The 25,000-nt window shown below is 43.7% G+C and overlaps 1 protein-coding gene across 10 annotated transcripts in view; it reads left to right on the forward strand.

The window, feature by feature from the left end:
- Positions 1-25,000, forward strand: part of vit (vitrin) — an 89,628-nt gene that overhangs the window by 438 nt on the left and 64,190 nt on the right. The window lies entirely within an intron of this gene.

The following is a 25,000-nucleotide window of genomic DNA, read 5'->3' on the forward strand; positions in this document are numbered from 1 at the left end:
TTTACTTTTTACGAGTTATCTCGTTTTGTTGTGGTAGTAGGCTAGATTTATAGACCCGTGTCCCGACAGACTTACAGCTGCAGCGCGAACAACCAGCACGGACTTGAACCAGTAGCCCTGAGCTATCCTGAGTGGCAGAGCTATCCATACCCACTGAGCTGCACGGGGTTTTTCCAGTTGGGATGCGCAGTTTCGCGCACCCCTCCCCCTACAGTCCCAAATCTAAATGAAGTTCGGAGCCGCTGAACCACGTAGATGAAAGTGTGACCATGCCCCTCACACACCTCCGGTGATGCTGTAACGGAATATTTGGTTCTTTGACATCTGTTCTTTGTCATCTAGTGTCTTAGAAAATAAGGTTCCGTTTTCTATTCTAGGGAGAACCCTTTTTGGTTCCACGTAGAACCCTTTGGGATTCCATGCAGATCCCTCTGTAGAAAACGTCCTACATGAATCCCAGAAGGGTTCTACCTGGAACCAAAACTGGTTCTTCAAACGGTTCTCCTATGGGGACAGCCAAATAACCCTTTTAGGGTCTAGATAGATCCTTTTTCTGTCAATGGACTAGGAAAACTTGGATTCAGTTTTGAATTGACTGATCCTGTCATCACTTTTGGTGTTATAAACAGTCGGATATGATTCAGATTGCAAGGTCTGTTTTATGATTCAGTCAGATATGATTCAGATTGCAAGGTCTGTTTTATGATTCAGTCAGATATGATTCAGATTGCAAGGTCTGTTTTATGATTCAGTCAGATATGATTCAGATTGCAAGGTCTGTTTTATGATTCAGTCAGATATGATTCAGATTGCAAGGTCTGTTTTGTGATTCAGTCAGATATGATTCAGACATTTGTGTCTGTTGATTATGAATCCCAGGTAGTCTAGACTCTATAGACTCTATTTATCCATGCAGTCTGTCCAGCAATCGGGTGCCGGGTCTGACTTGCATTGAAGACGGAGCCAGTAAATATCTCTCCTCTGCCCGGTTGAGACTGAGGGAACGACTGTTTGTTTATTGAGAGCAGCACATGTAGCCTGGTCCTCGATCTGTTTGTGCGGTCTTGCCATACTGCTATGATAATGACCATAGAAGTCCGCGAGACAACACAAACAGACCTGGGACCTGTCTAAAGCACACAGGATGAATGACTTTAAAGGTGGACTCAGCGATATGACATAGAAAGCAGGAAACAGCATAGTGCGTCAATTTCCATTACAAGTAAGAGCGCAGAAGCGCGAGGCTCATCTGTTCTGCTCCCGTGGCTACTACATGCACAGATACTGTGTGTGACTGTGTGAAAGCTACGTTTTGCATCTCACTCATCTCAATATCTCCGGTGCTGCTCGTGGCGACATCATTTCCCTGAGTCTACCTTCAAATACAACAGAGCAAAGCTGAGATATTAAACTCATCACCAGAGCAGAGATATTAAACTCTCATCACAGAACAGAGATATTAAACTCTCATCAACAGAACAGTGATATTAAACTCTCATCACCAGAGCAGAGATAAACTCTCATCACCAGAACAGTGATATTTAACTCTCATCACCAGAACAGTGATATTAAACTCTCATCACCAGAACAGTGATATTAAACTCTCATCACCAGAACAGTGATATTAAACTCTCATCACCAGAACAGTGATATTAAACTCTCATCACCAGAACAGTAATATTAAATTCTCAGCACCAGCGCAGAGCAGTGATATTAAATGCACCAGACTTCATCAGGAAGTGACCTTGTAGAGACATGTTGTTGATGTTTCCTGCTCCTCAGATCCCAGCTCTTTGTTGTGTTTTATGTGACACAACTTGGCAGATATATGCCAACATACCTGCCAACCCTTCCAGGTACTTCCAATCCATCCACAGGATTCATTCTTTCTAGTTCGTCTTTTAAATATCTTCTATTGAATCAGTTTTCTAAACTTTATTGTGTTTATAGTCCCATGTTGATCAGTGACATGCGAGGAGGTCAGTGGCTGGGTATGCACTGCTAAGCCAGATTTACTCCCCAAAAAACCTTGATGAAGCCCCAGTCCACCATACAACAGATAGCTCCAACAACCAGAGTGACATAGGCGATCAACTGAAACTGACAAACACATTTCACCAACTGCAAATGCCCATGTAGCCAAAGATACACAAGCGATCGTCTCCGATGGCGGCTCATCAAGGTTTTTTGGGGAGTAAATCTGTCTTAGCAGTGCATATCATCTGACATAAAGACACACTGCTCATCTCAGCCATAGACCGATGTAGCATCCACAGTCACAACTGACAGGTGGCAAACCAAACTCCACCATCAGCCTCATGGTCACCAAACTCCACCAGTAGCCTCATGGTCACAAAACTCCACCATCAGCCTCATGGTCACCAAACACCACCATCAGCCTCATGGTCACCAAACTCCACCATCAGCCTCATGGTCACCAAACTCCACCATCAGCCTCATGGTCACCAAACTCCACCATCAGCCTCATGGTCACCGAAAAACACCATCAGCCTCATGGTCACCAAACTCCACCATCAGCCTCATGGTCACCAAACTCCACCATCAGCCTCATGGTCACCGAAAAACAACATCAGCCTCATGGTCACCAAACACCACCATCAGCATCATGGTCACCAAACACCACCATCAGCCTCATGGTCACCAAACTCCACCATCAGCCTCATGGTCACCAAAAAACACCAGTAGCGTCATGGTCACCAAAAAACACCAGTAGCCTCATGGTCACCAAACACCGCCATCAGCCTCATGGTCACCAAACACCACCATCAGCCTCATGGTCAGCAAACTCTACCATCAGCCTCACTGACAGGTGGCAAACCAAACTCCACCATCAGCCTCATGGTCACCAAACTCCAGCATCAGCCTCATGGTCACCAAGCACCACCATCAGCCTCATGGTCACCAAACACCACCATCAGCCTCATGGTCACCAAAAAACACCATCAGCCTCATGGTCACCAAAAAACACCAGTAGCCTCATGGTCACCAAAAAACACCAGTAGCCTCATGGTCACCAAACACCACCATCAGCCTCATGGTCACCAAAAAACACCAGTAGCCTCATGGTCACCAAAAATGGTCACACCATCAGCCTCATGGTCACCAAACACCACCATCAGCCTCATGGTCACCAAACACCACCATCAGCCTCATGGTCACCAAACTCCACCATCAGCCTCATGGTCACCAAACACCACCATCAGCCTCATGGTCACCAAAAAACACCATCAGCCTCATGGTCACCAAACTCCACCATCAGCCTCATGGTCACCAAACTCCACCATCAGCCTCATGGTCACCAAACTCCACCATCAGCCTCATGGTCACCAAACACCACCATCAGCCTCATGGTCACCAAAAAACACCAGTAGCCTCATGGTCACCAAAAAACACCATCAGCCTCATGGTCACCAAAAAACACCAGTAGCCTCATTTCTGCAGAAATGTTTTGGTACCCTTCCCCAGATTAGTTCCTCGACACATTCCTGTCTTTGAGCTCTGTGGACAATTCCTTTGACCTCATGACTTGGTTTTTGCTCTTACATGCACTGCCAACTGTGGGACCTTTATATAGACAGGTGTGTGCCTTTCCAAATCATGTCCAATCAATTGAATTTACCACAGGTGGACTCCAAATCAAGTTGTAGAAACATCTCAAGGATGATCAATGGAAATAGGATGCACCGGAGCTCAATTTTGTGTCTCATAGCAAAGAGTTTGAAAAATGTTTTTCAAGTTTTGAGGAACCATACAATTGGCATGCTGACTGCATGTGCTTTTGCCAGAGAATTTAATGTTAATCTCTCTACCATAAGCCGCCTCCAATGTCGCTTTAGGGAAATTGGCAGTACGTCCAACCAGCCTCACAACCGCAGACCATGTGTAACCACACCAGCCCAGGACCTCCACATCAGGTTACTTCACCTGCGGGATGGTCTGAGACCAGCCGCCTGGACAGCTGATTTTTTCGCACATTTGGAGAATAAAACCCCTGCCTGTACCCTATCTCAGTGTTTCTAGTTGCCTCCCCAGCAAGGCAAGTAGAGAAGGTGATCTTGTAGAATGTTGCAAGGGGCAGAAATGGCTTACAATACTGTGCTACATTTTTACAGTAGCCAACTGCTTTACAATACTGTGCTACGTTTTTACCGTAGCCAACTGCTTTACACTACTGTGCTACATTTTTACAGTAGCCAACTGCTTTACAATACTGTGCTAAATTTTTACAGTAGCCAACTGCTTTACAATACTGTGCTACATTTTTACAGTAGCCAACTGCTTTACAATACTGTGCTACATTTTTACAGTAGCCAACTGCTTTACAATACTGTGCTACATTTTTACAGTAGCCAACTGCTTTACAATACTGTGCTACATTTTTACAGTAGCCAACTGCTTTACAATACCCCTATTTCTGATTATTTGTCCTACATATGTACTGTATAAGGATAATACAACTGTAAAACGGACATATTTATCAATATACACACAACCTGCTATTGGATACACATTTACCTTTTTTTAATTGAATGTAAAGTTTTAGTCAAATATGGATATTTACCATCAACCAGATGTGGGACCAAATCACTGTTATTAGAGTCACAAGTTCCGAGTAGGACGGATCGAGTCTCGAGTCAAGTCCCGAGTAGAACGGATCGAGTCTCGAGTCAAGTCCCAAGTAGATGTAACGAGTCTCGAGTCAAGTCCCGAGTAGAACGGATCGAGTCTCGAGTCAAGTCCCGAGTAGATGTAACGAGTCTCGAGTCAAGTCCCAAGTAGAATGGATCGAGTCTCGAGTCAAGTCCCAAGTAGAACAGATCGAACGGATCGAGTCAAGTCCCAAGTAGAACGGATCGAGTCAAGTCCCAAGTAGAACGGATCGAGTCAAGTCCCAAGTCGAACGGATCGAGTCAAGTCCCAAGTCGAACGGATCGAGTCAAGTCCCAAGTCGAACGGATCGAATCTCGAGTCAAGTCCCAAGTAGAACTTGACTTACTGAATAATTAATTTTAACAACAAATTCCAAATGCAAGCTTCATAAGTTAATTGTCAATCTCAAGCATTGTTGACATACCAAAAGACCAGTAGGTCTCTGCAGTAATAGTTGCTTGACGTCACATTGCTGGGGAGCTTGAAAATAAACCGTTCATATTTTTGGAGCTGTATATTTATTATGGCAATCCTATTTCCCTACAGTTTGATGTCTGCGCTGCACCCAGTCCTATAGCTGTACAGCAAATCAGCAATCTGTTCACTAGTTTACCCGACCTGTGTTGATTGACAGTCAGCTGGTCCAATCAGAGGGCAGAGCGTGCATTTCACTAGACAATCTGTTGCACGTTTTTTTTTTTTTTGCAAAATTGATGCTACGGCTAGTGTCTCTGACAATGTGGAGATTAATCGACTGAGACTGTGTCACAAAATGAAAACATTACAAAACCTAGCCAGATCCTTTCAAGTCATATCAGTCTCAAGTCAAAGACGAGTCACGAGTCTCAAGGTTCCAAGTCTCAAGTTATTTTATTTTCTATCAAGTCGAGTCTCAAGTCAGACTCGAGTCCAAGTCATGTGGCTGGAGTCCAAACCTCCGCTATGTACATTTTTTCCTAACCAGCACTTCAATGTGTATCTGATATTTTTTTGCTATTGGATTAAATGGTAGTTAAACTGACTAAATGGCTATCATTATCTGATCTATTGGTGACTAAATTAAATGTTCTCATGCTATTTCACAGACAACTTTGATTTTGCTTGAATGCCTCGGGGTTGAATGCCTCGGGGTTGAATGCCTCGGGGTTGAATGTCTCGGGGTTGAATGTCTCGGGGTTGAATGCCTCGGGGTTGAATGTCTCAGGGTTGAATGCCTCGGGGTTGAATGTCTCAGGGTTGAATGCCTCTGGGTTGAATGCCTCTGGGGTTGAATGCCTCTGGGTTGAATGTCTCAGGGTTGAATGCCTCGGGGTTGAATGTCTCAGGGTTGAATGTCTCAGGGTTGAATGCCTCAGGGTTGAATGCCTCGGGGTTGAATGTCTCAGGGTTGAATGTCTCTGGGTTGAATGCCTCTGGGTTGAATGCCTCGGGGTTGAATGTCTCAGGGTTGAATGCCTCTGGGTTGAATGCCTCGGGGTTGAATGTCTCGGGTTTGAATGCCTCGGGGTTGAATGCCTCAGGGTTGAATGCCTCTGGGTTGAATGCCTCGGGGTTGAATGTCTCGGGGTTGAATGCCTCGGGGTTGAATGCCTCAGGGTTGAATGCCTCTGGGTTGAATGCCTCGGGGTTGAATGCACAATCGCTGGTTCTGAACAGAAGATAGGGGTCATTACAAGTGTTATCGGTTTTGAGTTTTGTACTTAAGAGTTTTGAAAATATAACACTTACATCTGAAAGGTTTGCCAAAGTGACTGACAAAAACAGAAACGTGATTAACTCCAGTGAAAGCAGTGAAAGCAGCAGTGTGTGGTTCCTTTCCTGTGTTTTGTATTGCAGTTGTACAGGCTTAGGACCTTTACAGCTGCATGTAGGTCTCACAGGTACACAAAGTGGGACAGGAGTGTGTGTGTGTGTCCTTCTGATGCAGCTGCCTGTCACACCATGTGCTTGGCTGTAGGACAGGCCAAGACAGCCACTACCTATCCTCTATTGTGTCTTATCTTACCAGTAGACACCCTCAGCACACAGTCAGTCAGACACCCAACACCTTGTCCTACTTACTGAATCAGTACCAACGAGGAGTTGACTTATCCTACTTACTGAATCAGTACTAACTAGAAGCTGACTTGTCCTACTTACTGAATCAGTACTAACTAGAAGCTGACTTGTCCTACTTACTGAATCAGTACTAACTAGAAGCTGACTTGACTTATAGCTGAATAGCTGAATAGTTGAATAGTTGAATAGCTGAATAGTTGAATAGTTGAATAGTTGAATAGTTGAATAGTTGAATAGCTGAATAGTTGAATAGTTGAATAGTTGAATAGTTACATATCTGAATAGTTGAATAGCCGAATAGCTGAATAGTTGAATAGTTACATATCTGAATAGTTGAATAGTTGAATAATTGAATAGCTGAATAGCTGAATATATTTTCTGCTGGTTATGCTTGTTATGTCTTGTGTGTTTTATATACTAACGAAGGAATAATTGAAAGGCCTATATTTACAACATCTTATAACAACACAACAGAAACTTAAATCAACACGCAGACTAACACACACACACACACACACACACACACACACACACACACACACACACACACACACACACACACACACACACACACACACACGGTTCTAGTTCAAAGGTGTCTGGTTGGCTAATCCTGTTATTGTTGTTTTATTTTATGTAATCTGTGATAGAACACTGAGAATGTTGTCCTGATAGAGAGGAATGTTAGGGTTAGAACACTGAGAATGTTGTCCTGATAGAGAGGAATGTTAGGGTTAGAACACTGAGAATGTTGCCCTGATAGAGAGGAATGTTAGGGTTAGAACACTGAGAATGTTGTCCTGATAGAGAGGAATGTTAGGGTTAGAACACTGAGAATGTTGTCCTGATAGAGAGGAATGTTAGGGTTAGAACACTGAGAATGTTGTCCTGATAGAGAGGAATGTTAGGGTTAGAACACTGAGAATGTTGTCCTGATAGAGAGGAATGTTAGGGTTAGAACACTGAGAATGTTGTCCTGATAGAGAGGAATGTTAGGGTTAGAACACTGAGAATGTTGTCCTGATAGAGAGGAATGTTAGGGTTAGAACACTGAGAATGTTGTCCTGATAGAGAGGAATGTTAGGGTTAGAACACTGAGAATGTTGTCCTGATAGAGAGGAATGTTAGGGTTAGAACACTGAGAATGTTGTCCTGATAGAGAGGAATGTTAGGGTTAGAACACTGAGAATGTTGCCCTGATAGAGAGGAATGTTAGGGTTAGAACACTGAGAATGTTGTCCTGATAGAGAGGAATGTTAGGGTTAGAACACTGAGAATGTTGTCCTGATAGAGAGGAATGTTAGGGTTAGAACACTGAGAATGTTGCCCTGATAGAGAGGAATGTTAGGGTTAGAACACTGAGAATGTTGTCCTGATAGAGAGGAATGTTAGGGTTAGAACACTGAGAATGTTGTCCTGATAGAGAGGAATGTTAGGGTTAGAACACTGAGAATGTTGCCCTGATAGAGAGGAATGTTAGGGTTAGAACACTGAGAATGTTGTCCTGATAGAGAGGAATGTTAGGGTTAGAACACTGAGAATGTTGTCCTGATAGAGAGGAATGTTAGGGTTAGAACACTGAGAATGTTGCCCTGATAGAGAGGAATGTTAGGGTTAGAACACTGAGAATGTTGTCCTGATAGAGAGGAATGTTAGGGTTAGAACACTGAGAATGTTGTCCTGATAGAGAGGAATGTTAGGGTTAGAACACTGAGAATGTTGTCCTGATAGAGAGGAATGTTAGGGTTAGAACACTGAGAATGTTGCCCTGATAGAGAGGAATGTTAGGGTTAGAACACTGAGAATGTTGTCCTGATAGAGAGGAATGTTAGGGTTAGAACACTGAGAATGTTGTCCTGATAGAGAGGAATGTTAGGGTTAGAACACTGAGAATATTGTCCTGATAGAGAGGAATGTTAGGGTTAGAACACTGAGAATGTTGTCCTGATAGAGAGGAATGTTAGGGTTAGAACACTGAGAATGTTGCCCTGATAGAGAGGAATGTTAGGGTTAGAACACTGAGAATGTTGTCCTGATAGAGAGGAATGTTAGGGTTAGAACACTGAGAATGTTGTCCTGATAGAGAGGAATGTTAGGGTTAGAACACTGAGAATGTTGCCCTGATAGAGAGGAATGTTAGGGTTAGAACACTGAGAATGTTGTCCTGATAGAGAGGAATGTTAGGGTTAGAACACTGAGAATGTTGTCCTGATAGAGAGGAATGTTAGGGTTAGAACACTGAGAATGTTGTCCTGATAGAGAGGAATGTTAGGGTTAGAACACTGAGAATGTTGCCCTGATAGAGAGGAATGTTAGGGTTAGAACACTGAGAATGTTGTCCTGATAGAGAGGAATGTTAGGGTTAGAACACTGAGAATATTGTCCTGATAGAGAGGAATGTTAGGGTTAGAACACTGAGAATGTTGTCCTGATAGAGAGGAATGTTAGGGTTAGAACACTGAGAATGTTGTCCTGATAGAGAGGAATGTTAGGGTTAGAACACTGAGAATGTTGCCCTGATAGAGAGGAATGTTAGGGTTAGAACACTGAGAATGTTGTCCTGATAGAGAGGAATGTTAGGGTTAGAACACTGAGAATGTTGCCCTGATAGAGAGGAATGTTAGGGTTAGAACACTGAGAATGTTGTCCTGATAGAGAGGAATGTTAGGGTTAGAACACTGAGAATGTTGTCCTGATAGAGAGGAATGTTAGGGTTAGAACACTGAGAATGTTGTCCTGATAGAGAGGAATGTTAGGGTTAGAACACTGAGAATTGGATTGAATCTACGATTAGGTTGTTGGTGGCTGACAAAGAGTTAGCCATGATTTATTCCCTCTTCCTCTGCAGGATAACTACAGTAGTCCATTTCCATGATGTATATCTATCAACGGCCCACATGATCCCCATCCTCACCTCTGATACAAACATGTATAGCCACAGACTCTGGAAGCCCCTACGTGATAGTGATGTATTGTTAGAAGCTGAACAGAGACCCTCACTCAAGCTGCACGTGAGCCAGCTCTGCTAGCTTTGTGGAGGGTTTGAGGAGGGCCTGGACCCTCTTTCTCTGGCCCCAAACACACTCACATTGTACAACTGATGTACAATGCATTTGACACAATGGTCGGCAGGGTAGCCTAGTGGTTAGAGCGTTGGACTAGTAACCGGAAGGTTGCAAGTTCAAATCCCCGATCTGACAAGGTACAAATCTGTCGTTCTGCCCCTGAACACTGTTCCTAGGCCGTCATTGAAAATAAGAATTTGTTCTTAACTGAGAACATCTTCTGTGCTGAAAAACTGGGTTAAAATATACACTGGGCACTGGTGAAAAGTAATGTACCAGGTAAGGAATACGATAGGATTCCATTGGGATGTACATCTATATCCCTTCCAGACACCGGATGAAATACCACTGAGTTACTACGACCGGTTCTTTCTGCCTTACATCTGAAAGAGGTATAGGGAATAGAACCCACCTAAAGACCTAGTCGTGATTCCTGCATTTTCACAGACCCTGTAACCAACATCCAGGTATCAGGTCTGTGTGAATGGACCCACCTAGTCGTGATTCCTGCATTTTCACAGACCCTGTAACCAACATCCAGGTATCAGGTCTGTGTGAATGGACCCACCTAGTCGTGATTCCTGCATTTTCACAGACCCTGTAACCAACATCTAGGTATCAGGTCTGTGTGAATGGACCCACCTAGTCGTGATTCCTGCATTTTCACAGACCCTGTAACCAACATCCAGGTATCAGGTCTGTGTGAATGGACCCACCTAGTCGTGATTCCTGCATTTTCACAGACCCTGTAACCAACATCCAGGTATCAGGTCTGTGTGAATGGACCCACCTTCCATTGTTTAACACCTCCCTAACTTGAAAAGCAACCAGACCCCATTGTTTAACACCTCCCTAACTTGAAAAGCAACCAGCCCCCATGGTTTAACCCCATCCCTCCCAGTCTGCCAGTTACCTACTGATATTTATAAATGTGTATCCCTGCACCAAAGTGGTCAATACAGACAGCGCTGTTTAACACATATAAACATTACCTTGTATTTTTTACAGGTAATATACCACTAATTGATATGGGTACTACTGTACAAGAGTGTCGGGGGTAGATAGATGTCAGTAGTGGTTGGTGATAAAAATTTAAAAAATTATGAGCATGGCCTTATTTCTATTACAGCATATTGGATGACTCTCATTCATGTTCCATTCACCCAGTTCAATGTAACAGTGACAGGTTTAGTTTACTGTCATTCATATTCACCCAGTTCAATGTAACAGTGATAGGTTTAGGTTACTGTCATTCATATTCACCCAGTTCAATGTAACAGTGACAGGTTTAGGTTACTGTCATTCATATTCACCCAGTTCAATGTAACAGTGATAGGTTTAGGTTACTGTCATTCATATTCACCCAGTTCAATGTAACAGTGATAGGTTTAGGTTACTGTCATTCATATTCACCCAGTTCAATGTAACAGTGACAGGTTTAGGTTACTGTAATTCATATTCACCCAGTTCAATGTAACAGTGACAGGTTTAGGTTACTGTCATTCATATTCACCCAGTTCAATGTAACAGTGACAGGTTTAGGTTACTGTCATTCATATTCACCCAGTTCAATGTAACAGTGACAGGTTTAGGTTACTGTCATTCATATTCACCCAGTTCAATGTAACAGTGACAGGTTTAGGTTACTGTCATTCATATTCACCCAGTTCAATGTAACAGTGACAGGTTTAGGTTACTATCATTCATATTCACCCAGTTCAATGTAACAGTGATAGGTTTAGGTTACTGTCATTCATATTCACCCAGTTCAATGTAACAGTGACAGCTTTAGGTTACTGTCATTCACCCAGTTCAATGTAACAGTGACTGGTTTAGGTTACTATCTCATATTCACCCAGTTCAATGTAACAGTGACAGGTTTAGGTTACTGTCATTCATATTCACCCAGTTCAATGTAACAGTGACAGGTTTAGGTTACTGTCATTCATATTCATTCCCAGTTCAATGTAACAGTGACAGGTTTAGGTTACTATCATTCATATTCACCCAGTTCAATGTAACAGTGATAGGTTTAGGTTACTGTCATTCATATTCACCCAGTTCAATGTAACAGTGACAGGTTTAGGTTACTATCATTCATATTCACCCAGTTCAATGTAACAGTGATAGGTTTAGGTTACTGTAATTCATATTCACCCAGTTCAATGTAACAGTGACAGGTTTAGGTTACTGTCATTCATATTCACCCAGTTCAATGTAACAGTGACAGGTTTAGGTTACTGTCATTCATATTCACCCAGTTCAATGTAACAGTGACAGGTTTAGGTTACTATCATTCATATTCACCCAGTTCAATGTAACAGTGATAGGTTTAGGTTACTGTCATTCATATTCACCCAGTTCAATGTAACAGTGACAGCTTTAGGTTACTGTCATTCACCCAGTTCAATGTAACAGTGACTGGTTTAGGTTACTATCATTCATATTCACCCAGTTCAATGTAACAGTGACAGGTTTAGGTTACTGTCATTCATATTCACCAGTTCAATGTAACAGTGACAGGTTTAGGTTACTGTCATTCATATTCACCCAGTTCAATGTAACAGTGACAGGTTTAGGTTACTGTCATTCATATTCACCCAGTTCAATGTAACAGTGATAGGTTTAGGTTACTATCATTCATATTCACCCAGTTCAATGTAACAGTGATAGGTTTAGGTTACTGTAATTCATATTCACAGTTCAATGTAACAGTGATAGGTTTAGGTTACTGTCATTCATATTCACCCAGTTCAATGTAACAGTGATAGGTTTAGGTTACTGTCATTCATATTCCATTCACCCAGTTCAATGTAACAGTGATAGGTTTAGGTTACTGTCATTCATATTCACCCAGTTCAATGTAACAGTGATAGGTTTAGGTTACTGTCATTCATATTCACCCAGTTCAATGTAACAGTGACAGGTTTAGGTTACTGTCATTCATATTCACCCAGTTCAATGTAACAGTGATAGGTTTAGGTTACTGTCATTCATATTCACCCAGTTCAATGTAACAGTGATAGGTTTAGGTTACTGTCATTCATATTCACCCAGTTCAATGTAACAGTGACAGGTTTAGGTTACTGTCATTCACCCAGTTCAATGTAACAGTGATAGGTTTAGGTTACTGTCATTCATATTCACCCAGTTCAATGTAACAGTGATAGGTTTAGGTTACTGTCATTCACCCAGTTCAATGTAACAGTGATAGGTTTAGGTTACTGTCATTCACCCAGTTCAATGTAACAGTGATAGGTTTAGGTTACTGTCATTCATATTCACCCAGTTCAATGTAACAGTGATAGGTTTAGGATACTGTCATTCATATTCACCCAGTTCAATGTAACAGTGACAGGTTTAGGTTACTGTCATTCATATTCACCCAGCTCAATGTAACAGTGACAGGTTTAGGTTACTGTCATTCATATTCACCCAGTTCAATGTAACAGTGACAGGTTTAGGTTACTCTCATTAATATTCACCCAGTTCAATGTAACAGTGATGGGTTTAGGTTACTGTCATTCATATTCACCCAGTTCAATGTAACAGTGACAGGTTTAGGTTACTGTCATTCATATTCCATTCACCCAGTTCAATGTAACAGTGATAGGTTTAGGTTACTGTCATTCATATTCACCCAGTTCAATGTAACAGTGACAGGTTTAGGTTACTGTCATTCATATTCCATTCACCCAGCTCAATGTAACAGTGATGGGTTTAGGTTACTACATGATACTCTACTGTTCCCTGTACCCATCATGAGGTTGCTTCAACCTGGCCTATGAATGACAGTTTACAACATAGGTGCACACAGGTTAAGAGACATTAGTATCACCTCTTACCTGCATCTAGCTGATCTAGGGTGTAGTCATTAGTCCAACAGTATCACCTCTTACCTGCATCTAGCTGATCTAGGGTGTAGTCATTAGTCCAACAGTATCACCTCTTACCTGCATCTAGCTGATCTAGGGTGTAATCATTAGTCCAGTCTTACCTGCATCTAGCTGATCTAGGGTGTAGTCATTAGTCTAGTCTTACCTGCATCTAGCTGATCTAGGGTGTAGTCATTAGTCTAGTCTTAACTTCATCTAGCTGATCTAGGGTGTAGTCATTAGTCCAACAGTATCACCTCTTACCTGCATCTAGCTGATCTAGGGTGTAGTCATTAGTCTAGTCTTACCTGCATCTAGCTGATCTAGGGTGTAGTCATTAGTCCAACAGTATCACCTCTTACCTGCATCTAGCTGATCTAGGGTGTAGTCATTAGTCTAGTCTTACCTGCATCTAGCTGATCTAGGGTGTAGTCATTAGTCCAACAGTATCACCTCTTACCTGCATCTAGCTGATCTAGGGTGTAGTCATTAGTCCAACAGTATCACCTCTTACCTGCATCTAGCTGATCTAGGGTGTAGTCATTAGTCCAGTCTTACCTGCATCTAGCTGATCTAGGGTGTAATCATTAGTCCAATCTTACCTGCATCTAGCTGATCTAGGGTGTAGTCATTAGTCCAACAGTATCACCTCTTACCTGCATCTAGCTGATCTAGGGTGTAATCATTAGTCCAACAGTTGCAAACGAGAGTTTCTATTGGACAAATTCAGGTATGTTTATCCCCGTTTACTTTAGTGTTCTTCCGTTTAAGAAAACATTTTTCAGCAGATTCGGAATGAATACACCCCTAATCACACACAAACACAGTTCACTTTCATAAGCAGCCAACATACAAACAACATGAACATCATGCTCATTGTATAATTCCTTCTCGCATCCACGTGCTCTCCTCCTCTCACCTTTTCCCTTCGTTTGCCAAAGCTTTATTTGTATGAAATTCACTGAGGATAGTCCTCCCCTTCATCCTCTGAGGAGCCTCCACTGGCAGATGTGTTGACAGGCGTCTGGCTGACAGGCATAAGTGCTGTAGTTTCCTTTATCCAAAATACAGAAAATGCTGACTCACCTATTTAATTATCCTGATGCAGGTCTCTATCTCTCTTCTCTCCCTCTCCCTCTCTCTCTCATACTCTTTCTTACTCACTCCCCCCACTCTCTTTTTTTCTCTGTCAGTCTGAGATGTTTCTGTATCTGTCCTAGCATGTCCTTCCTCAGCCACCTCCATCCCTCCGTCCCTCCCTCCCTCCTGGCTGGTGTGTGTGTTCATGCGTGTGTGTGTGTGTGTGTGTGTGTGTGTGTGTGTGTGTGTGTGTGTGTGTGTGTGTGTGTGTGTGTGTGTGTGTGTGTCTGCCTGTCCAGACTCAAAACACTGTGGAAATATCATGCCAATCAGTCTCTCCAAATGCAAACATTGCAGATTGCAGACATTTTAATACCACTTGCATTGTGGATTGCATCTATAATCTAAAGAACAGATTCAACATATTTAACGTCAAGGTTTACAGTGGTCTACACAGTTAAAGTTATATACTCTCTGTGCTCAGACCTCCTCTCTGCGAAGCCACTGCTCCCCCTCTATGACGTATGCTTGCCTGGTGTTAACAATGACCATACATGTTGATAGTAACATTACAATGACTATCTGCTAATAATTCACCACATCATTTAACACAACAACCACAGTTGGTGATATTTGTTTGGAAACAGCATGTTAACTCTGAGAGAAAAACAGGTAGACAACATGAAGACATACTGGTAGACAACATGAAGACATACTGGTGGACAACATGAAGACATACTGGTAGACAACATGAAGACATACTGGTAGACAACCTGAAGACATACATACAGGTAGACAACATGAAGACATACTGGTAGACAACATGAAGACATACTGGTAGACAACATGAAGACATACTGGTAGACAACATGAAGACATACTGGTAGACAACATGAAGACATACTGGTAGACAACATGAAGACATACTGGTAGACAACATGAAGACATACTGGTAGACAACCTGAAGACATACTGGTAGACAACATGAAGACATACTGGTAGACAACCTGAAGACATACTGGTAGACAACATGAAGACATACTGGTAGACAACCTGAAGACAGACATACTGGTAGACAACATGAAGACATACTGGTAGACAACATGAAGACATACTGGTAGACAACATGAAGACATACTGGTAGACAACATGAAGACATACTGGTAGACAACATGAAGACATACTGGTAGACAACATGAAGACATACTGGTAGACAACATGAAGACATACTGGTAGACAACATGAAGACATACTGGTAGACAACATGAAGACATACTGGTGGACAACATGAAGACATACTGGTAGACAACATGAAGACATACTGGTAGACAACATGAAGACATACTGGTAGACAACATGAAGACATACTGGTAGACAACATGAAGACATACTGGTAGACAACATGAAGACATACTGGTAGACAACATGAAGACATACTGGTAGACAACATGAAGACAGACATACTGGTAGACAACCTGAAGACATACTGGTAGACAACATGAAGACATACTGGTAGACAACCTGAAGACATACTGGTAGACAACATGAAGACATACTGGTAGACAACATGAAGACATACTGGTAGACAACATGAAGACATACTGGTAGACAACATGAAGACATACTGGTAGACAACATGAAGACATACTGGTAGACAACATGAAGACAGACATACTGGTAGACAACCTGAAGACATACTGGTAGACAACATGAAGACATACTGGTAGACAACATGAAGACATACTGGTAGACAACATGAAGACATACTGGTAGACAACATGAAGACATACTGGTAGACAACATGAAGACATACTGGTAGACAACCTGAAGACAGACATACTGGTAGACAACATGAAGACATACTGGTAGACAACCTGAAGACAGACATACTGGTAGACAACCTGAAGACAGACATACTGGTAGACAACCTGAAGACAGACATACTGGTAGACAACCTGAAGACAGACATACTGATAGAGAACATGAAGACATACTGGTAGACAACCTAAAGACAGACATACTGATAGACAACCTGAAGACAGACATACTGGTAGACAACCTGAAGACAGACATACTGGTAGACAACCTGAAGACATACTGGTAGTCAACCTGAAGACATACTGGTAGACAACATGAAGACAGACATACTGATAGACAACATGAAGACATACTGATAGACAACATGAAGACATACTGGTAGACAACCTGAAGACATACTGGTAGACAACCTGAAGACATACTGGTAGACAACCTGAAGACATACTGGTAGACAACCTGAAGACAGACATACTGGTAGTCAACCTGAAGACAGACATACTGGTAGACAACCTGAAGACAGACATACTGGTAGACAACATGAAGACATACTGGTAGACAACCTGAAGACAGACATACTGGTAGACAACCTGAAGACAGACATACTGGTAGACAACCTGAAGACAGACATACTGGTAGACAACCTGAAGACATACTGGTAGACAACCTGAAGACAGACATACTGGTAGACAACCTGAAGACAGACATACTGGTAGACAACCTGAAGACATACTGGTAGACAACCTGAAGACATACTGGTAGACAGCCTGAAGACATACTGGTAGACAACCTGAAGACATACTGATAGAGAACATGAAGACATACTGGTAGACAACCTAAAGACAGACATACTGATAGACAACCTGAAGACAGACATACTGGTAGACAACCTGAAGACAGACATACTGGTAGACAACCTGAAGACATACTGGTAGTCAACCTGAAGACATACTGGTAGACAACATGAAGACAGACATACTGATAGACAACATGAAGACATACTGATAGACAACATGAAGACATACTGGTAGACAACCTGAAGACATACTGGTAGACAACCTGAAGACATACTGGTAGACAACCTGAAGACATACTGGTAGACAACCTGAAGACATACTGGTAGACAACCTGAAGACAGACATACTGGTAGTCAACCTGAAGACAGACATACTGGTAGACAACCTGAAGACAGACATACTGGTAGACAACCTGAAGACATACTGGTAGACAACCTGAAGATATACTGACAGACAACCTGAAGACAGACATACTGGTAGACAACCTGAAGACAGACATACTGGTAGACAACCTGAAGACATACTGGTAGACAACCTGAAGACATACTGGTAGACAACCTGAAGACAGACATACTGATAGACAACATGAAGACATACTGGTAGACAACCTGAAGACAGACATACTGATAGACAACATGAAGACATACTGTTAGACAACATGAAGACATACTGGTAGACAACCTGAAGACATACTGGTAGACAACCTGAATCAAATCAAATCAAATGTATTTATATAGCCCTTCATACATCAGCTGATATCTCAAAGTGCTGTACAGAAACCCAGCCTAAAACCCCAAACAGCAAGCAATGCAGGTGTAGAAGCACGGTGGCTAGGAAAAACTCCCTAAAAAGGCCAAAACCTAGGAAGAAACGTAGAGAGGAACCAGGCTATGTGGGGTGGCCAGTCCTCTTCTGGCTGTGCCGGGTGGAGATTATAACAGAACATGGGCAAGATGTTCAAATGTTCATAAATGACCAGCATGGTCAAATAATAATAAGGCAGAACAGTTGAAACTGGAGCAGCAGCACGGTCAGGTGGACAGGGGGCAGCAAGGAGTCATCATGTCAGGTAGTCCTGGGGCATGGTCCTAGGGCTCAGGTCCTCCGAGAGAGAAAGAAAGAGAGAATTAGAGAGAGCATATGTGGGGTGGCCAGTCCTCTTCTGGCTGTGCCGGGTGGAGATTATAACAGAACATGGCCAAGATGTTCAAATGTTCATAAATGACCAGCATGGTCGAATAATAATAAGGCAGAACAGTTGAAACTGGAGCAGCAGCACGGCCAGGTGGACTGGGGACAGCAAGGAGTCATCATGTCAGGTAGTCCTGGGGCATGGTCCTAGGGCTCAGGTCCTCCGAGAGAGAGAGAGAGAAAGAGAGAATTAGAGAACGCACACTTAGATTCATACAGGACACCGAATAGGACAGGAGAGGTACTCCAGATATAACAAACTGACCCTAGCCCCCGACACATTAACTACTGCAGCATAAATACTGGAGGCTGAGACAGGAGGGGTCAGGAGACACTGTGGCCCCATCCGAGGACACCCCAGACAGGGCCAAACAGGAAGGATATAACCCCACCCACTTTGCCAAAGCACAGCCCCCACACCACTAGAGGGATATCTTCAACCACCAACTTACCATCCTGAGACAAGGCTGAGTATAGCCCACAAAGATCTCCGCCATGGCACAACCCAAGGGGGGACGCCAACCCAGACAGGATGACCACATCAGTGAATCAACCCACTCAGGTGACGCACCCCTTCCAGGGACGGCATGAGAGAGCCCCAGTAAGACAGTGACTCAGCCCCTGTAATAGGGTTAGAGGCAGAGAATCCCAGTGGGAAGAGGGGAACCGGCCAGGCAGAGGCAGCAAGGGCGGTTCGTTGCTCCAGAACCTTTCCGTTCACCTTCCCACTCCTGGGCCAGACTACACTCAATCATATGACCCACTGAAGAGATAAGTCTTCAGTAAGGACTTAAAGGTTGAGACTGAGTTTGCGTCCCTGACAAAGGTAGGCAGACCGTTCCATAAAAATTGAGCTCTATAGGAGAAAGCCCTGCCTCCAGCTGTTTGCTTAGAAATTCTAGGGACAATTAGGAGGCCTGCGTCTTGTGACCGTAGCGTACGTGTAGGTATGTACGGCAGGACCAAATCAGAGAGATAGGTAGGAGCAAGCCCATGTAATGCTTTGTAGGTTAGCAGTAAATCCTTGAAATCAGCCCTTGCTTTGACAGGAAGCCAGTGTAGAGAGGCTAGCACTGGAGTAATATGATCAAATTTTTTGGTTCTAGTCAGGATTCTAGCAGCCGTATTTAGCACCAACTGAAGTTTATTTAGTGCTTTATCCGGGTAGCCGGAAAGTAGAGCATTGCAGTAGTCTAACCTAGAAGTGACAAAAGCATGGATTAATTTTTCTGCATCATTTTTGGACAGAAAGTTTCTGATTTTTGCAATGTTACGTAGATGGAAAAAAGCTGTCCTTGAAATGGTCTTGATATGTTCTTCAAAAGAGAGATCAGGAGACAGACATACTGGTAGACAACCTGAAGACAGACATACTGGTAGACAACCTGAAGACATACTGGTAGACAACCTGAAGACAGACATACTGGTAGACAACCTGAAGACATACTGGTAGACAACCTGAAGACATACTGGTAGACAACCTGAAGACAGACATACTGGTAGACAACCTGAAGACAGACATACTGGTAGACAACCTGAAGACAGACATACTGGTAGACAACCTGAAGACAGACATACTGGTAGACAACATGAAGACATACTGGTAGACAACATGAAGACATACTGGTAGACAACATGAAGACATACTGGTAGACAACATGAAGACATACTGGTAGACAACATGAAGACATACTGGTAGACAACATGAAGACATACTGGTAGACAACATGAAGACATACTGGTGGACAACATGAAGACATACTGGTGGACAACATGAAGACATACTGGTAGACAACCTGAAGACAGACATACTGGTAGACAACCTGAAGACAGACATACTGGTAGTCAACCTGAAGACATACTGGTAGACAACCTGAAGACAGACATACTGGTAGACAACCTGAAGACAGACATACTGGTAGTCAACCTGAAGACAGACATACTGGTAGACAACCTGAAGACATACTGGTAGACAACATGAAGACATACTGGTAGACAACCTGAAGACATACTGGTAGACAACCTGAAGACATACTGGTAGACAACCTGAAGACATACTGGTAGACAACCTGAAGACATACTGGTAGACAACCTGAAGACATACTGGTAGACAACCTGAAGACATACTGGTAGACAACATGAAGACATACTGGTAGACAACATGAAGACAGACATACTGGTAGACGACCTGAAGACAGACATACTGGTAGACAACCTGAAGACAGACATACTGGTAGACAACCTGAAGACATACTGGTAGACAACCTGAAGACAGACCTTACCTTTAAAAGGCACATTGACGGCGATCCATTGCACTGCTCTGTATCAGAACTGGGATTCATTCCTGGTCTTTTTCTCATATACTACTGTGAGCCTAGCCCTGCATGGGGTCACTGGACATGGTCCTATCATATTTGATATTGTCCAGCCTGCCAACGGTAGGTCTGACTCTGTGCTGAGAGAGTGAGAGACATGGTGCCAGCATTCCTTTGATAACAGGATCTAATCGTCGGTTTCACTCAACACATCTGTCAACACAGTTCTACCCTGCTGCCCTTGTACAGGGAGGTATCTGGGGATGAGAGTTCGACCCTACTGCCCCCGTCCCGTGTAAGGGACCTGGGGACTGGAGTTCTACCCTGCTGCCCTTGTACAGGGAGGTATCTGGGGACGAGAGTTCGACCCTACTGCCCCCGTCCCGTGTAAGGGACCTGGGGACTGGAGTTCTACCCTACTGCCCCCGTCCTGTTTAGGGGACCTGGGGACTAGAGTTCTACCCTACTGCCCCCGTCCTGTTTAGGGGACTGGAGATCTACCCTACTGCCCCCGTCCTGTTTAGAGGACCTGGGGACTGGAGTTCTACCCTACTGCCCCCATCCTGTGTAGGGGACGACCTGGGGACTGGAGTTCTACCCTGCTGCCCTTGTACAGGGAGGTATTTGGGGACTAGAGTTTGACCCTACTGCCCCCGTCCTGTTTAGGGGACCTGGGGACTAGAGTTCGACCCTACTGCCCCCGTCCTGATTAGGGGACCTGGGGACTAGAGTTCTACCCTACTGTCCCCGTCCTGTCTACCCTACTGCCCCCGTCCCGTGTAGGGGACCTGGGGACTGGAGTTCTACCCTACTGCCCCAGTCCCGTGTAGGGGACCTGGGGACTGGAGTTCTACCCTACTGTCCCCGTCCCATGTAAGGGACCTGGGGACTGGAGTTCTACCCTACTGTCCCCATCCCATGTAAGGGACCTGGGGACTGGAGTTCTACCCTACTGTCCCCGTCCTGTGTAAGGGAGTTCCACCTGGGGACTAGAGTTCCACCTGGGGACTAGAGTTCCACCTAGGGACTAGAGTTCTATCCGGGGAGTTCCACTAGAGTTCCACCTGGAGACTAGAGTTCCACCCGGGGACTAGAGTTCTACCTGGGGACTAGAGTTCCACCTGGGGACTAGAGTTCTACCTGGAGATTAGAGTTCTACCTGGAGATTAGAGTTCCACCTGGGGACTAGAGTTCTACCTGGAGACTAGAGTTCCACCTGGGGACTAGAGTTCCACCTGGGGACTAGAGTTCTACCTATGGGACCTGGGGGAGGGGTTTGCTTACAGGACTTTGTGCAACCGAGAGAGTGTCATTCCAGTTTATTTAATGTGTTGTGTTATGCAATTACATGTTATATTTGACTATGGCCTGAAAGACTCACATTATGGTCTTGTGTCGTTTGAGAACAGTTGACTAAGTCAGTGGGTCTCAGTTCTCTCCTCAGGGACCCCACAGCTATCCCAGAGGGTCTCAGTTCTCTCCTCAGGGACCCACAGCTGTACCAGAGGGTCTCAGTCCTCTCCTCAGGGACCCACAGCTGTACCAGAGGGTCTCAGTTCTCTCCTCAGAGACCCACAGCTGTTCCAGAGGGTCTCAGTTCTCTCCTCAGGGACCCACAGCTGTTCCAGAGGGTCTCAGTTCTCTCCTCGGGGACCCCACAGCTGTACCAGAGGGTCTCAGTTCTCTCCTCAGGGACCCACAGCTGTACCAGAGGGTCTCAGTTCTCTCCTCAGGGACCCCACAGCTGTACCAGTGGGTCTCAGTTCTCTCCTCAGGGACCCACAGCTGTACCAGAGGGTCTCAGTTCTCTCCTCAGGGACCCACAGCTGTACCAGAGGGTCTCAGTTCTCTCTTCAGGGACCCACAGCTGTACCAGAGCTACCACACCTGATTCAACTAGCTACCTGGCTATCCAGAATCTGGGCAGCTTCTTGTTATTGTTGCTAGCTACCTGGCTATCCAGAATCAGGGCAGCTTCTTGTCATTGTTGCTAGCTACCTGGCTATCCAGAATCAGGGCAGCTTCCTGTCATTGTTGCTAGCTACCTGGCTATCCAGAAGCCTAACAACACACGTCCCCTGCCCCCTGGAATCGCACACACAGTTTTCGTGACAATGTCAGCAAACCCGCCTATACAACATTAGGAAAGGGTTCTTTATAGCACCAAATAGGTGCCACTTAGAATCTTGTGAGCATGATTCTTTTTAGAACCTTAGGAAAGGGTTCTTTATAGCATTATACAGGTTCCACTTAGAACCTTGTGAACACAGTTCTTTATAGAACCTTCGAAATTGGTTATATATAATTTGTTCTGCACATTTTAAAGCATTGACCAATTGGCAATAACATATGTACTCAACATAGTAAACATTTCAGATGTACTCAATATAGTAAACATTTCTGATGTACTCAATATAGTAAACATTTCAGATGTACTCAATATAGACTCACTAAACAGAGGATATCCCTGGTCCTCCCTACTGCCTCTGATCTGGAGGACTCACTAAACAGAGAACATCCCTGGTCATCCCTACTGCCTCTGATCTGGAGGACTCACTAAACAGAGAACATCCCTGGTCATCCCTACTGCCTCTGATCTGGAGGACTCACTAAACAGAGAACATCCCTGGTCATCCCTACAGCCTCTGATCTGGAGGACTCACTAAACTGAGAACATCCCTGTTCATCCCTACTGCCTCTGATCTGGAGGACTCACTAAACTGAGAACATCCCTGGTCATCCCTACTGCCTCTGATCTGGAGGACTCACTAAACAGAGAACACCCCTGGTCATCCCTACTGCCTCTGATCTGGGGACTCACTAAACAGAGAACATCCCTGGTCATCCCTACAGCCTCTGATCTGGAGGACTCACTAAACTGAGAACATCCCTGGTCATCCCTACTGCCTCTGATCTGGAGGACTCACTAAACAGAGAACATCCCTGGTCATCCCTACTGATCTGGAGGACTCACTAAACTGAGAACATCCCTGGTCATCCCTACTGATGTGATCTGGAGGACTCACTAAACAGAGAACATCCCTGGTCATCCCTACTGATCTGATCTGGAGGACTCACTAAACTGAGAACATCCCTGGTCATCCCTACTGCCTCTGATCTGGAGGACTCACTAAACAGAGAACATCCCTGGTCATCCCTACTGATCTGATCTGGAGGAGTCACTAAACACACATGCTTTGTTTGTAGATGATGATTGAGTGTGTTGGAGTGCTTTCTGTAAATAAAAAACAAAAAACAAAAACGGTGCCGTCTGCGTTGCTTAATGAATTTGAAATGAGTTATACTTTTACTTTTGATACTTAAGTATTTTTAAACCCAAATACTTTTGACTTTGACTCAAGTGGTATTTTACTGGGTGACTTCCACTTTCACTTGAGTCCCTTTCTAATAAGGTATCTGTACTTTAACTCTAGTGGTTTTTTACTGGGTGACTTCCACTTTCACTTGAGTCCCTTTCTAATAAGGTATCTGTACTTTAACTCTAGTGGTATTTTACTGGGTGACTTCCACTTTCACTTGAGTCCCTTTCTAATAAGGTATCTGTACTTTGACTCTAGTGGTTTTTTACTGGGTGACTTCCACTTTCACTTGAGTCCCTTTCTAATAAGGTATCTGTACTTTGACTCAAGTGGTATTTTACTGGGTGACTTCCACTTTCACTTGAGTCCCTTTCTAATAAGGTATCTGTACTTTAACTCTAGTGGTTTTTTACTGGGTGACTTCCACTTTCACTTGAGTCCCTTTCTAATAAGGTATCTGTACTTTAACTCTAGTATGACAATTGGGTTCTTTTTCCATCACTGCTAAACAGTTCTCTGACATTTTACGTGTATTTTTCTATGAGAGAACATTCCTTCTAAATCATAATGACAGTGGGTGGAGGAGATGTTTTTTGTTGTTGTGTGTACAAGTATGCAGTCATAAAGGAAAGGATTTGTGTATCTGGATGTTGTGATCATGACTGAACGTGACGCTGCTTTTTCCTTATTGAACCTTATTATACCTTTCCTTATTTCCTTATTGAACCTTATTATACCTTTCCTTATTTCCTTATTGAACCTTATTATACCTTTCCTTATTTCCTTATTGAACCTTATTATACCTTTCCTTAT

The sequence above is a fragment of the Oncorhynchus tshawytscha genome, linkage group LG24, assembly GCF_018296145.1.
Source record: "Oncorhynchus tshawytscha isolate Ot180627B linkage group LG24, Otsh_v2.0, whole genome shotgun sequence".
Classification (NCBI taxonomy): domain Eukaryota; kingdom Metazoa; phylum Chordata; class Actinopteri; order Salmoniformes; family Salmonidae; genus Oncorhynchus; species Oncorhynchus tshawytscha.